Source organism: Papilio polytes, unplaced genomic scaffold (assembly GCF_000836215.1).
Source record: "Papilio polytes unplaced genomic scaffold, Ppol_1.0 DF822067.1, whole genome shotgun sequence".
Classification (NCBI taxonomy): Eukaryota; Metazoa; Arthropoda; class Insecta; order Lepidoptera; family Papilionidae; genus Papilio; species Papilio polytes.
In genome coordinates this window covers 358,042-373,068 of record NW_013527137.1, presented here as the reverse complement: position 1 = coordinate 373,068, position 15,027 = coordinate 358,042, and the positions used below count along the sequence as shown (strand labels likewise).

Sequence of the window (15,027 nt, the reverse complement as noted above, 5' to 3'; positions counted from 1 at the left end):
TACATCAATTTGCGTCTCATTTCATCATATGCCATTTCCACTAAGCGTTGAGCATTCTCCGCAAATTGTCGCAGTCGAGCCAGTGGAATTTGACTCGTGAATATACAAATGTGTTCACGCGGTTTGTGGTCTAGGTGAAAATTGGATCTTTTTTATTATAAAAGAATTATTCGAAGGTAGCTGTTAGTCGATTATATTAACGTGACAGGCAGAACATACGTAAATAAAAAAAAAAAAAACAAGGAATAAGTAGAGTTATAGTAAAAGGATATGCTTAAGAAAGGAGCGGATTCAGATATGACGGCTGATAGAGATGTATGGAAGAGCACATACTGTGCCGACCCTCCATAAGGGATAAGGGCAAGTTGATGATGATGATGATGAAGGAATAAGTAGAGTTGCGAGAACTTACTAAGACGCTAACTTTTAGACTACAACTAGTCGTACTAGTTCCATCTAGAAATCATATTTGTTTGGACTTTAGTACTAATAAATAATGTATTCATCAAACTGCAATTGTAGCAATAACTATTAATCAAGATAAAATTTCGTACATTGTTTTCGCGATTCGTAGAATAGTATTTAGCCTCAATTGCAGTCAGTTTTATTGTCGGTGTCCCGGTGAACTGTAACTATGCCCTGTGTCGATTCGTTTCTTATCGTGTTATCAGTCGCGTAGGCGGGGCGTCCGGCCACCCCTTGTATTGATAAGCTGGGAACAGACTATTTTACCTAGTCATTATTACGCCAATTACGTAAAATAAAAAAGGAATTACCAGTCAATGGTGTGGACAAAGTTTGTTACATTAGCTTTATGAACCATAATTTAAAAAGAACTTACTCAACATATCTATGTCTGTCTATCTGTCGGTCCGCAAGCTGCGTTTGTTTCGGGTAATATCCGAAACGGCTGGGCCGATATCGACCGGACTTTTACTGAAGAGTAGCTGAAATAGACGGGTGTGTTATAGGCAACTTTTTTATTTTCGCGCTGCCAAAATAGCGTAAAGGGTGGTCCAAATTACCGCTAACGAAGTTTGCGGGCGACAGCTCGTATAAGAATAAAGTAAATCACTACACACTTTCAGTATTAACTTAACAGTCAAATTGGTAATGTCTAGGTATAAGTGTATCTGTACAGTTAACAATTCTAATTTTCCCTATGTAAAAACTGAAGGATAAAAAAAAATATCTGTGACCTATGATTCCGCTCACATTTTACTAGTACTAGTATCGTATTATCTGTGGTATTGATATAAATTAAAATTTTATTTAGTAACCTAAAGTGAATGCTTCATTGTTTCGTAGCCTCAAAAGGCGATGCAAACGTGGTGTCAAGGCGATTGTAGTTATGCTGTTTAGGCATATCGACTATCGCCTTGTAATAAATTAATTTGCAGTATTTTTTGTACATGCAGAATTGTACAGAGGTTATATAATGTATGGCATACAGTTAGAGTTTTTACTATTCATCCTTGATGTTGAGATTGAGGCAACCTTTTATTTTAAATAATGCTGAAAAAAATTAATGACGCAGATAATACTAGCCAAGTTTCAAGTAGTGTAGAGAATATTTTATTCCGTTTTTTTCATCAGAATGACCTTTTTAGTTGAATATTACAAGAGTACGCACACATCATTGACTAAACTATCGCACAACTGTTTAGTCGCGCTTCGATTCCTATATGGAGTTGCGCACAGTACTCGATTGTTAGTCGTGCAATTAAACAGTTGAATTGCCTGCGAAACAATCGACAATCGCACGACAACTGTGCGGTTATTTAGTCAAAGATGCGCACCTGTTCTAATTTGATACGTTTTAATTCCAAAATGTATATATTTTGTAATTAAGCCTACAATTCTCTACAAAATTACGTTTATATGCGTTACTAACTGCCTCTGTAATATGTTAATTGTTCTGATTGAATTAGCGGTGAATCCGCGACACAATTGAGATGTAAAGTCTTTAGAGCGTGTAATTGCTGTGATCGCATTACCAGACGTTACACGGGTATTACGTTGCCTCGTTAGTCGCCGCGGATTCGAATCTTGACAATGGATGCTCAGTTTTGTTGCTAAATGGATATAAATTCATTAGGAACGTCTTTTGTTTTCGTTCAAGTACGTGTAAGTTTGGAGTTATTGATATAGTAAGAGCGCACACCTTTCAGTAAACTATCGCACAACTGTTCATGCTGATTGATTTTTAGTTGTTCAACGAAACAGTTGAATTAGCTGCGAAAATCGACAATCGCACAACCGTTGTGCTATAGTTTACTCAAAGGTGTGCTTTAAATGTATTGTAATATTAAATAGTATCACAAAAATTGTTTTAAGAGCACTCAGTTTTGTACATTTTTAAACGAATATCACTTATTTAATACATTCTTCTATGTACATTTTTAATTTAGTTTTAGAGGTTACATGTTGCATATAACAAAAAACATACTTGCGTTTCATTAAAATGTACATTAACTTTTTCCTGTTATTACGTTTGAGAAGTAAAAAATAAATTTAAAACCAGTATAGAATAATAAAAATACGCCTTATTATGTTTGAAAAACATAACTAATGACACCTTATCTATATTCGCAGTATACTCATGTTTATATTTATGCCTAATTAAATTGCTGGGTAGTAAATTTTTGCTCCTTCCGATAAGCACCGGAAGTGGAAACGTGGCAAGAGTACAAAGTACTGTTATTGTTTGACAATGTTTGTGATACAGTCCAAACATCCGTTGACGAACAATCCGTTATATTAGTATATCAAAAATAATAATAGCTACATTGTAACTATGTACCTACTTATGGTGTTTGAACTATTCTCCTCACGCTCATTCTCTTTGATAAGAATGCTTTGTACAAGATTTTCGGCAGTGAAACATCACAGTTACAGCTTTGTAAACAACAATATGGTACTATTTACGTATAAGATACATTTTAAAACGGAACAGCAGTAATAAAACTACAATGTATGGCAACGTGTAATAAAATCTTCCGGCAATTAACGACATTTTAGTGTCCAGTAACGCGCCTACCGATTCGTTCATCGTCACATTTGTAACTTCTGTCGCCATAATAGCACAGGAAGCCATCTTGCCCGAATCATAGACAATACTTCAAGTCCACGCCTAATATAAACCCGGACGCCGGTTGCATTGAATCGAGGCATTTCCGTATTTAGAGCTGGCCAAATACGTCGATACGTGTCGTACTAGGGAAACCATCGTAAAGAAATTTAAATGAAGCTTAAAAAAAAACAAAAGTGAGTAACCATGTGTTCTTCCAGACTATCCATCCATCCATCTAAACTTTCGCATTTATAATATTACTATGATGAGTTAATCATGTGACCTCCAAAGACCTCTGCATTCTCTCTCTTTGTTTTATTCCATAGTAATTAATTAAATAGGACAGCACAAAACAAAAAGTGGTCATTTATATTTACTGTTATAACGTAAAATGTGGCAGTGTGTCGCCATGTTTTATGCGACCCAATTTCCTCTGCTTTTGAAAACTGAGAGAATGATTGCAGCGTGCGCTATGCAGTAACAATGCATGCGACATACGCTAAACACAAATGAAGTAAACTTTTTTAGTTTTTTTGACATACAAATTTAGGTTACTGCTGTTAAATTTCGACATACCGTTTTTAGGAAAACTTTAACATTAACTAAAAGCTGCTTTTATTTTAGTAAACGATATGTGTATATAAACGATGGATGAGTTTGGCTAGGGATTCATGCGCTCTCATGTTTAATTCTTATAAGCTTGAATAAACACGGAAAGAGATATCGATTGGCGTTAGCGACATGGAATTTTATTCATTGTGGCATTTACGCTTGAATCGTTTCCATTGTGTAGCTCAAAGCTTAACAAGTTAATTTGTCGCTGACCAGCGGGGAGTGGAACGCGCGTTTTTTATTGCAACGCTCGCCGTTCAACCGATATGCCATGTCGGCCGAATTGAGTTAATTGATCCGTGTCCTCTCGCTGTGATTCACTGCGATACATTAAGGTCATAGCTCATCTACCGACCCAGTCAGCTAGAGATAAAGTCATCAAAAAAGTACGGCTGAGTCGACGCCTTCGCAATCGAGGTAATTTAATATCTGAGGTGAGAGGTTACTAAATCGGCTGTAGTTTTATTGAATTATTGAATGGAATGATTTATTTTATTATGAATTATTAATTAAATTAGTTATTTACTGCGGTCTACCGCAAAATATGACTACGTGACAGAACATCTGCGTTCCCGAAACTATGAGTAGTACTACGTTATCGAATGACGTTGACGCATGGAGTAACATTGAGTTTCCTTTGTCGAAGTACCAATGTAAATATACGAGTAGTATATTTTCGCCCAATCTTTTTGCAATCATGCGGCTGATATTTGTACGTTAAGATGATGATGTGATAAGACAGGATAAGGTTGAGAATGTGTATATTAGAGGAAATTTGAAACTAGCGCCAGTGGTGGAGAAATTGAGAAACAAAAGGTTAGCCTTTTATAGACATATTATGCGGAGAGATGATGTTCAAATAAACAAGACCGAAAAAGTAGGGATGGAGCAGTACATACTGTGCCGACCCTCCTTGGGCAGGTTCTCACCTGCCACATACACACTTGTCCACAAGGGCAGGTTGATGACGCATAAGTTTGCGAGGGAAATATTTTATTTTCACTTGTATGAAATCTTTGCTTTATAAAATTCTAATGTCCTAGACAATTTTGTAAAGGAAGACGCAACATAAATCATTCATATACATTTGAAATGCATCGAATTCTTTCTTCGGTCGCAGCCTATAAATATGCCACGAAGCGACGAAACTTTTCAACTACGAAGGCGGACCGTGCTCTGTACTATTCGGAAATTCTAAATTTTGTCTGTGCCATTTGTTAAAAAGTTACATTTTATGACGTCGATGACATAAAGTGATTTACTACATAAGTTAAATTCATTTAAATTGTTTATGCTGTTTCACACTTGTTATTAAATTGTATGGTTTATACACAATTTCAAACATGTTTACGTGATTTACAAATGAGTTATAGATTATAAAAATTGTTAATTTTTTAATTCCACCAAGAGACGCCATACTTTTTGGCGTCTGAGCCTCCCTGTTGGCTACACAGTCTGCTACTAGTCTATGAATAATAGTAGTTGAATAACGAAAGTATGTCGTAGTTATCACCGATGGTAAAGTTTTTCACTTGAACTAATTCAATTCACGGCGTCTGTAGTGATGTGCGACTTGGCAACATCTTCTAATTTCTCGAACTATCAAGGTCTTAGAGACAATTTACGTATTGCCTGAATTTTTATTAACGGCCAATTTAAATCGTCTAAAAACGTTGTGATTTTATATGTAGAGTTGCTAGAAACTAGACGATAGCATACTAGTATTTTGAAGTATACAAGAGGTATTTTGCAAACAATAATGTATTTCGGTTGGTGTTTGTTTCGGATGTTTCTACCAAAGTTTAGACCACCTGAATAGACGTAATCGAAATGTGATGGAGTAGTCGTAGTTTAGTTTCGGGAAAACACGTCCATTATGTAACGGCTTTTATTTTGTTTCCACGAAGATTCACCGCCCTTCCTAGATAATTTAAAAGATATCTTTTGTTCCATAACAAAGGAAGGTATATTATGTATTAAAACTGTTGTGATATATATAGTATCGTAATTACTAGCGTTTTCCAGTTAGTTTGACATTGGAACAAATCCTGATAACTATGCCAATTTTCAATGCTAAACTCTAAAATTCATCAAAGCAATTAAGACTACGGTAATTTGAAGTGTTGGCTAACGTCATAGAGGGCAGTTGATTAACCGCACGCGGTAGTTGCCGGCGCGGCGTCCAATAAATCCAATAAAATTCAATACGCGAACGGTTCGGCGCGCATCGCATCAATCTACTCCAATTTGTTTATCGGCCAATATTGCGCACGGTGCCGCCCGCCGACTCATAGCTTTATCAGATTTCATACTACGCTTCGATGCAATGTAAACGTGCAAATTATACTTGTATCTTGTATGTTGGATAGCTTGTACGTTTATGTTCGAGAGTTAATAGTGTTGATATCTATTAGATTAATTCTTATGAGAACGGAGGGACAAGATTATGGATTATTAACTGACAATCTACGATTGCACTCTTTCTAGCGATTTTGATCTTTGGACTTTATATTCTTGTACGATGTTTTAAGATGTACAATAAAATAGCTCTGTTATTTGTTAGTTATATTTTCCGTTCCTTTATTTCATAGAATTTAGATCATAGATAAGATTTTCGTGTGATGTAAAGTTTTTTACTAGTTTTTTAACTTCCGGTAACATTTGTTTTAAAATTTTAGTTTCATGACTCATTTGTTCACCATATCTTGTACGAAGCACTCGAAATAATTCCAATAGTAAATTAACTAAATGTTCTTATTCCCACACGTCTAGTTCCCGGTCCCCGTGCCCCCAAGCTCGTTACACGAATGTCCTTTCAGAGTTTACGTCGACCTGTCGATCGGGTTCCGAAATTACTACAAGTACCGTCGCTGTGCATAACTGAATTCGGAAGTCGCGTGCATGTGTTTTTTATAATAAAAGGGAACAAACCGAGGTGGTCAATGACGCCAATGGACATCCATAATCCCGGAGGAACTACAAATGCGTTGCCGGCTTTTAAGAAAATGGTATATTTGCTTCTTGAAGGACTCTAACTCGTACTGGTTTGGTTTGTTTAGGTATGTTCTTGTGTATTTTCGTCAACGTTTGCGAGTATGTATTTTCATACCATTGCGACCGCTGTTAGTTAAACTTATTTTCCTTTCAGTCTTGAGCGTAGTTATACAGGTTTTTATAACTTAATGATAGTAATGGAATTTGAACTGATGTGAACAGAATCTTTAAGTTAGTTTAGGGATGAACGAATAAAAAAAATTGCTTTAGTAAGTATAGTAATATCCTAAATACGTCGTTGCTATACTGCATATAAATGGGTCACAATGCCAGTAAAAACATGTGCCAATTTTTATCAGTTGTGTGTATGGTGCGGTGCCAAGAAAAATAAATAAAGATAAATTCAGTGCAGTTTTTTGCGTTAGGTGAAATCTATTTAACTGGACTAGGAAAGTTTTAACTAAATGTTTTGCTCTTATGTTAGTTGACAAGTATTGTCTCGCGGCTTGGAATGTCGGACGGAAAAAGAGACCGGCACGTACTCGTATATAAAATATTGACTGCTACGTAGTATTGATAACGAATCTAGTATGTATATTCTATAGAGAGTTTTTTAAAATATATATGAACTTCTTTTCTTGTACGTTTAAAAGTTCATCTTCATTTTCTTTATTGCTGAAGATCTTGCTTTTGATTAGCCTTTACCAATGGATCGATCAGCTGCGTCCCAGCCCCTGTCTTCGTTTTAAACTTATTTGACATTATATTGGGATAGAAAGCAGTTTACAATTGAGATAGCTTCATACTTCAATCGTTTTTTGTGTCCTAACGTTTACTGTTACGAATTGATTAGTTTTTTACAATCAAAGTATAAGTATTGGAATTTCCTTAGTGAAACTATGTAGTCGGTCTGATGTGTAGTGGCGGGTGAATGAAGCACGTGGCTGGCGGGGTGCGGCCGCTCGATACTGCGGAGGCTGCGCCCTGCGCCCCCGCCCGGAACACTTGGACCGGCCCCCTCACACCTCACGCGTACCCCGCCGGCGCCATGCCCTCGAAAGTAACACTACTAGAGTTCTTGCAAGACTGGTGGGAGACATTTGTAGTCTATTTTCATAATAGTCGATTGTAATTTGTAATCGATAGCCTAGTAATTAGTCTGCTTACCGATGTAGCGGTAATAGGTATCCTTCGATTCTTGTAAATATTCATGCTTATTTAGAATTGTTTTGAGAATTTTTTAATAAAAATTTAACTCAAAGTGATTAGGCAATGAGTTAGCTTGTACGATCGGTAGGGAGCGTCTGTTCCGCTCTATTTTTGTCCACATCGTGAGATGGGAAGTGATTCGAATGAGACGAGGGTCCGCCTCTACCAGTTTATTAACTCTTGGTTTTATTTCCTTCTACCTTTTTAATTTTGTATCTGTAATTGTATATCCGATGAAATATAAATAATTCTAGAGGATGGATTTAAAGTATGTATCTGCGTGCGGCTCGTCTTATAATTTGTAAAATTCAATATTAAACGGTCTCATGTCCTGGGAATTAGTGACTATTTCACATTTCTTCCTTGTTTTTATATGATCTTCACCTGTATAACTTTTAGATAGGCCAAGCGTCTAAACATAGAGTATCTTGTAGTGATATATTACAAAAAGGTACTAGGGTGAGTCCTATTAACGACCGCTATGTTTTAACGAGCTGGTACTTTGTTTATTAACATGAGGGCATCGAGTGTTGTCAAAAAGTTAAGTGGCAAGTGTAAAGACAAGGGGCTAAAGTCAGTCGCCACTAAGTTTGAACAAATATTTTTACTATCATGCATTTTGTATATTATAAAAGAGTATTCATGTGGCATTACATTAGTAATCTGTTTTTATTTGCTTTAAATTAATTTACTGATGTCAGTACCGACTTTATTGTGATACGCTGAAGTTAACTACATAACAATGCTTATAATAAAACTTTACGACAGTTTTTTTTATTTGTTATCCAAATTAAACTCAGTTCTCTGAATATTATTCAAACTCGTCTCCACAGACGAATAAACTTGCTTCGTAAAAAATCTCCATAGCAGTTACGAAGCCTGTACTGAAATGTCCCTGAACAATAAAACTTTATTGAATCAAAATGAAATCAGCATATAAAAGTCTCTAGAGTTCAATGACCTTTCTTATCTCGGCCTCCCAACTCTTACATCAACAGTCCCCATCTACTTTGCGCCTTGGGATATAATCGATCCGCTCATAACGAAAAATATCAACCTTATTAGCGTTAGAATAAAGCATATTCCTTTTCCAATGAACCCTTACCAAGTAATTCAAAGGGATATAGTCTTAGAGACTATAGAAATAGGGTTCATATTTTTCTACGTCCAGCTTTATAAGGATGCGAATTTCCGATATGCCAATTCAACGGCGTTATTTGTCTAGATTAGATAAAAGATGTAGGGTCCAGTGGAGCGATTTATGTCGGGATATCTTTTGCTCGATGGGAACGGAAGTGGTTTTGGTGTAATAATATCAGGAATGGATCTTTGGATTGCAAATGTTATTATTTATAATAGATTTAATTTGTTATTATTGGCGTACTCTGCTTCGTTTGAATATTGTTTTTGTTTTGTTGCTTTAGACTATATCCCATTTTAAACAAACGTTTACATCTTGTAAACATAGAGATGGCAAATCCCTGACCTGACGGGAAGATTTTTCCCATTGGGTCCCATCGATTGGTTGATCAGCCCAACGGGAAAAACTAGTAAAAAGTGAGATCTAGTAGACAGTATTTAAACTTTAGTTTGAACATTGCTTATTTATTGGTCTTTTGGTGGATATGTTCTAATAAATTTCAAAGTGAATAATAAACAGGCAAAGTTTACATTATGTGTATACTAGCTTACGCCCACGACTCCGTCAGCGTGAAATTATTAAAAATTAAAGAAATTTGTCCATGTATTATTCCAGATTATGCTCTACATCTGTGTCGAATTTAATCGAAAACCGTTTAGCCGTTTAGGCTACAAACTCTAACAAACATTCATCCATCCATCCATCCATCCATCCGTATTTCTATTATAATGTATATAATATAGATTTACCATTTCCTGGATGGTCCTTACCCAACGACTGCAGTCTCTCTGTGTAATAAGATTACTCAGATTTAAAACCAGTTCTACAGAACTTACTCAAGGAACGTAATGGCTTTTAAATTAATCGCATGACAAACCAACAGACGATTTTTGTATGTTATTTTTATACTTAAAAACAGGAAACAGATATGGTTAACTGTAAATTTATTTATAGTTCCTTTTATTTACGTTACTTAGCGATTTGATTGATTTGAACACTTATTTTAAAAAAATATTGATGTCGAAGAGGATTAAGACTTTGTAGTCATAATCTTACAAATATTATAAATGCGAAAGTTTAGATGGATGGATGGATTTTTAGAGTTTGTAACCTGAACTGCTGAACGGATCTCGATGAAATTTGCCATAGATGTAGAGTAGTCTGGAAGAACACATAGGCTACTTAGTTTTGTCTTAATTCCACGCGAACGGAGCCGCGGGCGATAGCTAGTGAAATAAATAAATTTAAAGTAAATACAGAAATGCATTTCCAATATACATTTATTGGTATCGGTTGAGTCATCAGTCCGACCTATTTCCAACTGCAGTATCGACTTGCTTTCCTCTTTCAAATAAACATACGTGTCTATAATTACGTTGTTTAAAGGCAACTAAAGGAAATTGAAATGTTTACAATTCAAAATAAGTATACCTTTTCACTGCACTGAGGTTTTAATGTAGATAGGGTTAAATAATTCTTGAAGCAATTAAAACAAATAGTAACTTTTCCAGTACGAATGATTAATTATTCTTTAAGTTGTGACGAATGTTTGTCCGTCTTTTCAACGCCACGCCAACGTTTCATTACTGCGAGGTATAGTGGAACGTTGAGGAAACATAATTCATTATGTATAGGAGGAACTGGACCGCTGCTGCCTCTTTTAATAATAAAAGAGGGCGCTAGGGTCGAGCTTTCATTTACAAATTGGAGATCGTAGCTTTTGTCGCGATCCCGTCCCAGGCTCAACTTTGAGCAGAGATTTTTTTTAACCTTTTATGACTCCCGAAGTTTTAAAACTCTTTGAAGTTCTGATTTACTGTAGATATTTATAACTTTGGTTACGAAGTTTGTTTATAACGGTCTTGTGGTTTTATTTAATTTTGTCGATGGACGTATGTTTTAGTTTAAAGATCGAGTAACATTAATTTACGGTTGCCACGTGTCAAGTGTGTTAGAATAGAAAAGCGGTACACGCGACGAACAAAACCCCAGTCACCTATAAACGGACCGACAATACATACAAAAAAAATGCAACCACAAGCGAAACTAAGCTCTATTTACCACACTTAGAGGTTATAACAGCAAAAGAATATATCAAACTGTACAACAACCCTCGAATTTGAACTTTGACACGTCGTTTTTTCGGTTGCATTGACTGATGTTGCAAGAAATACTGCCTTAGTGTGCTGACTATTGGGTAGCTTTTCACTTGTTGCGAATTCTTAGCAAAAATTCTAGTTGGTCGGTAAGCAAATGCGTCTTCGGCTGACGTGAGGTCCTTTCATGGATCTTTTGTCGCGGAGTCGTGCGAGGGCTCCTAGCTACGTGAAGTATTTGATGTAATGTTTTATATTGTATGTTTTGTGTGCCTCATGTGAAGTGGATGCCACTAGAAGCTTTGTAATCCTTAGAAATGCTTAACAAATTTGTAACTGCTGTATAAGCATTTTGTTTTTTCTATTAATCGTAGCTTGAACTGAATATAATCTATTTGGTTTATGTTACTTTTTGGTAATAGAAACCATTTAACGCAAGTGCTATTAAGAACGAGTTTCAAACTTTACGAGTATTGAAGCTGGCGTTATTTGTCACTGTTAATACTCATGTTACGTTACTGCGTACACAAATACAAGCTCTTTTTAACACAGTAGCTAAATCTAAATTAACTGCTATGTGAGCACTAAAAGACTAGACAGTTAATTGGTCTTCAATTAACGGACTTGTGATCGATTTTGTGAAGCAATTTCAAAATTACTAAAGGCCAGTTTCCCAGCTACGTTTAACCATTCGTTAGTATTTTTAGTTCGATAAATTCTTGAAATGCGTTTCCGAACTATGTAACTTGAGATTCACTCTTTTGAAATTTAGTTTAAATTTAGTTTAAAAAACACTAATGAATCACAAGGTATAATAAATGTAAACTTCAGAAACCCAGCATAAACTTTCCTTTTTAACTGCATTTGCATGTCTTTTATAAATTAACTTACTAATAAAGTAACTCTTGTCACTATTACTAGTAATATTTTGTAAAATGTAACTACTTATCGGTACAAATTGCTATCCCGTTTGTAATGTGCTTGCTTGTAACGAGATTTCTGCGGTTTCGGTCTCATATCTAGTGGTTAGATGCGAGGTCTCATGCGGCGGATAACGGTCGGGTTTTACTAGCATTAAATAAATTCTATACTAAAGAAATATGCTTAGTATCTTTATGTTAATTTAAACTCAGTTACGTATTGTTTCTAAGTTGAGAATTAAGGATTTCTTTTCTTTTAAATGTAGTAAAGTTTTAGAAGTGAATCTGTATGTTTTGTTTTTTATATGTTTCGTAACAGTTTATCTGACACACTCAGAATGGTAACTTTATGAATTAACTCAATGTTAACTTTAGTAGTCCCATAGCGTGGCTTTCAAACTAAATCTAGATTCAGTTACTGTTTCCAGTGCCTCAGTAAAAAAAATAGTCACGCTTATTACATTGGCGTCTGCATTTTAATTAATAAAAGGAGCCGTTAGTGCCTTGGTCATTTATAACTGTTGATTAACACACATCAAACAAAGGTTCCGCTTGTCGCGCCGTCAGCCAGCAATGTGCCCATTGTTAGCTTACTTTCAACCAAGTTACTGATATGTCTCACAGTTTCTGGAACGGAAATTATCGAATGACATTTAACTGATGTTTTTATAATGAATAGATTAGCGGTTATGGAGTTGTTTGGATCTGATCAAAAGACTATTTTGTTATTTTTGTCCTAATATTTGTAAGTCTTAAATTATATTGTATCAAGTCTGATGTATCTGACCACCTTAGGCCATATTCTTTCTTATGATCTTATTAACATTTTAAATAAGATTGTTTGTTAGACTTTATAGACAAAACGGTTGAACGAATTTTGATGAAATTAAGCATAGGTGTAGAGCATACTCTAAAAGAACACATGGCTATTTACTTGTTTTAATTACACGCGGTCGGAGTCGCGTGCGAAAGCTATTAGTTTCATAATTTCATGTAACTTCAGTTATTTATAAAAGTAATGTTATATTTTAACGGCTATCACTTAACTCCGCGACGCACAGGCGCAATGTATCGATTGACAAAGGCTGGCCGTTCTCAGCTCGGCTAATGATACCGGAGAACGTAAAAAGCACATAACCTAGTTTGAAAAGAAATGGTTTCTTTTATTCGTGATTTCACGGCTATCGCGACTCGGGCCGACACGCTGCGTTTTGTATACAATACTGCAAAGAACACTTTAACTCTCCGACGATAGCTTTAAAACTATTTGAAAGCTTCAGAGTGTTACTGAGAAGAGCAATTTATTTAATAATAAATACTGAGTAACGGTTCTGGTGTTGTGTTGTTTAATTACTTCGGGTCGGTTTGATTGGTTTAGGAATATTGAATCCAAATTTAACGTCCCACCTATTATAGCTTTTAATGAAGATTTTGTTCCGAATAATATTATAGAAAATATCATTTAAAAGCACTATATTTTAATTTCTATTTGTTAAGTGTTAAGTTTGAAAAGGAATTGCGGACCAAGTTTGAGTTCTGTTCGTTTAAATGTTATGTTGTAATTCTTAAAGGTTCAAATAATAACTATTACTATTAAAACAAGAGTTCTAAAGAGAAACCTCCAAGGTCTCCGTTTAAAGTGGGTTACAAAATGAATTTATTAAATCGCTTAAGAAATTAAGTATGATTAAGATGTTCAACTGTTTTTATTTAAAAAAACTGATGACGTCATTCAGTCACAAACGATTAGTGAAGCGTTCTCATCGCATTTCAATGGTGTAAAAGATCAAAGCATGTAACACTTCAAAGCCGCTATTCACGCGTCCGAATCACGCGCCATCTATCCGCGGGCTCTCTTGTGCAATGGTAGGGAAGATTTACGACTTTACAAGCGCTACACTAAATTGTTACAAAATGTCAAGGAATTTTACCGACTTATGGCCGGTTTTCGAACTAAATTTAACCATTCGTTAGTGTTTTTGGTTCGATAATTTCATAAAATACGTTTCCGGACAACGTAACTTGAGTTTTACTGCGTTAAAACTTAGGGCAATCTAACACTAATGAGTCACTAGGTAATGATTATCAAAGACGTACTGTTTAGGTAGTTTCACACGTCTCCACGCTAAATGAGGGTGGTCCTATTTTACATAATGGTTGGTGGATCTCTTTCTCCCTCTTTGTATCAACTGAATGTAAATATAAAGCTTGCTATACACCTTCGGTTTTACTTGACAGTTTTAACTGAAGGAACTGTAGTCGTTCTTCGTATGTGGACAAAATGTTAACTGTCAGTTGCAGTTGAAATGAAATAAAGTTTTGCGTAAACACGATCAGTTTTATCCGAACAAATGTTCAGTTAGAACTGAGCGCCTGAAGCGGGTTTAATTTGGCGAGTTAATTATTTTTAACAAATTGGATAACCAGAACTTTCACAGTTTCATTTAGCAATTCGCGTTGGAGCGTATTGCAGATTTTATTGCGCCAAAGTCGTATCCAAAAGAGATAAAATTTAACGGCGCCCCGCCATTATCTTTTTTAATTCGTTTCGTTTATGACACAAAGAACTTGTAGAAATCATTCTGTACATTTTACTGGCTTTCATTACCTTTGTATGGCGTGAATATGTTCTACTTTTTTATTTAAAATGCATTTAATTTACCTTTTTTTTAATTTAAGCCACTTTAATCCCAAAACACTTATTACGATTATGATAATGAAGATTATGTGCGGTTAAATTACTTAAAACAATTTTATTTTTGTTAATAATAGTGTCAATAATATCGTCCTCATTTCCGGTGTAGTAAACTGCATGGGTATCGTCGAAACCAATGGATACGGTTGTTGTATTGACTTTTATTAAAGTCCATGTTGATAGCAATGTGACATATTTGACAAGTATACAATCTTTCTTGTTTACGGTTGTTTTGCATATAATTATAATTATTGTCCATATACCCAGCACAGTACAGTTTAGTCAAA

General features: G+C 35.3%; 1 protein-coding gene across 1 annotated transcript in view; it reads left to right on the top strand.

Annotated features, from left to right (window-relative positions):
* LOC106107372 (protein tweety) overlaps positions 1-15,027 on the top strand; it is a 51,077-nt gene that overhangs the window by 6,373 nt on the left and 29,677 nt on the right. The gene's annotated exons all lie outside the window — the stretch shown is intronic.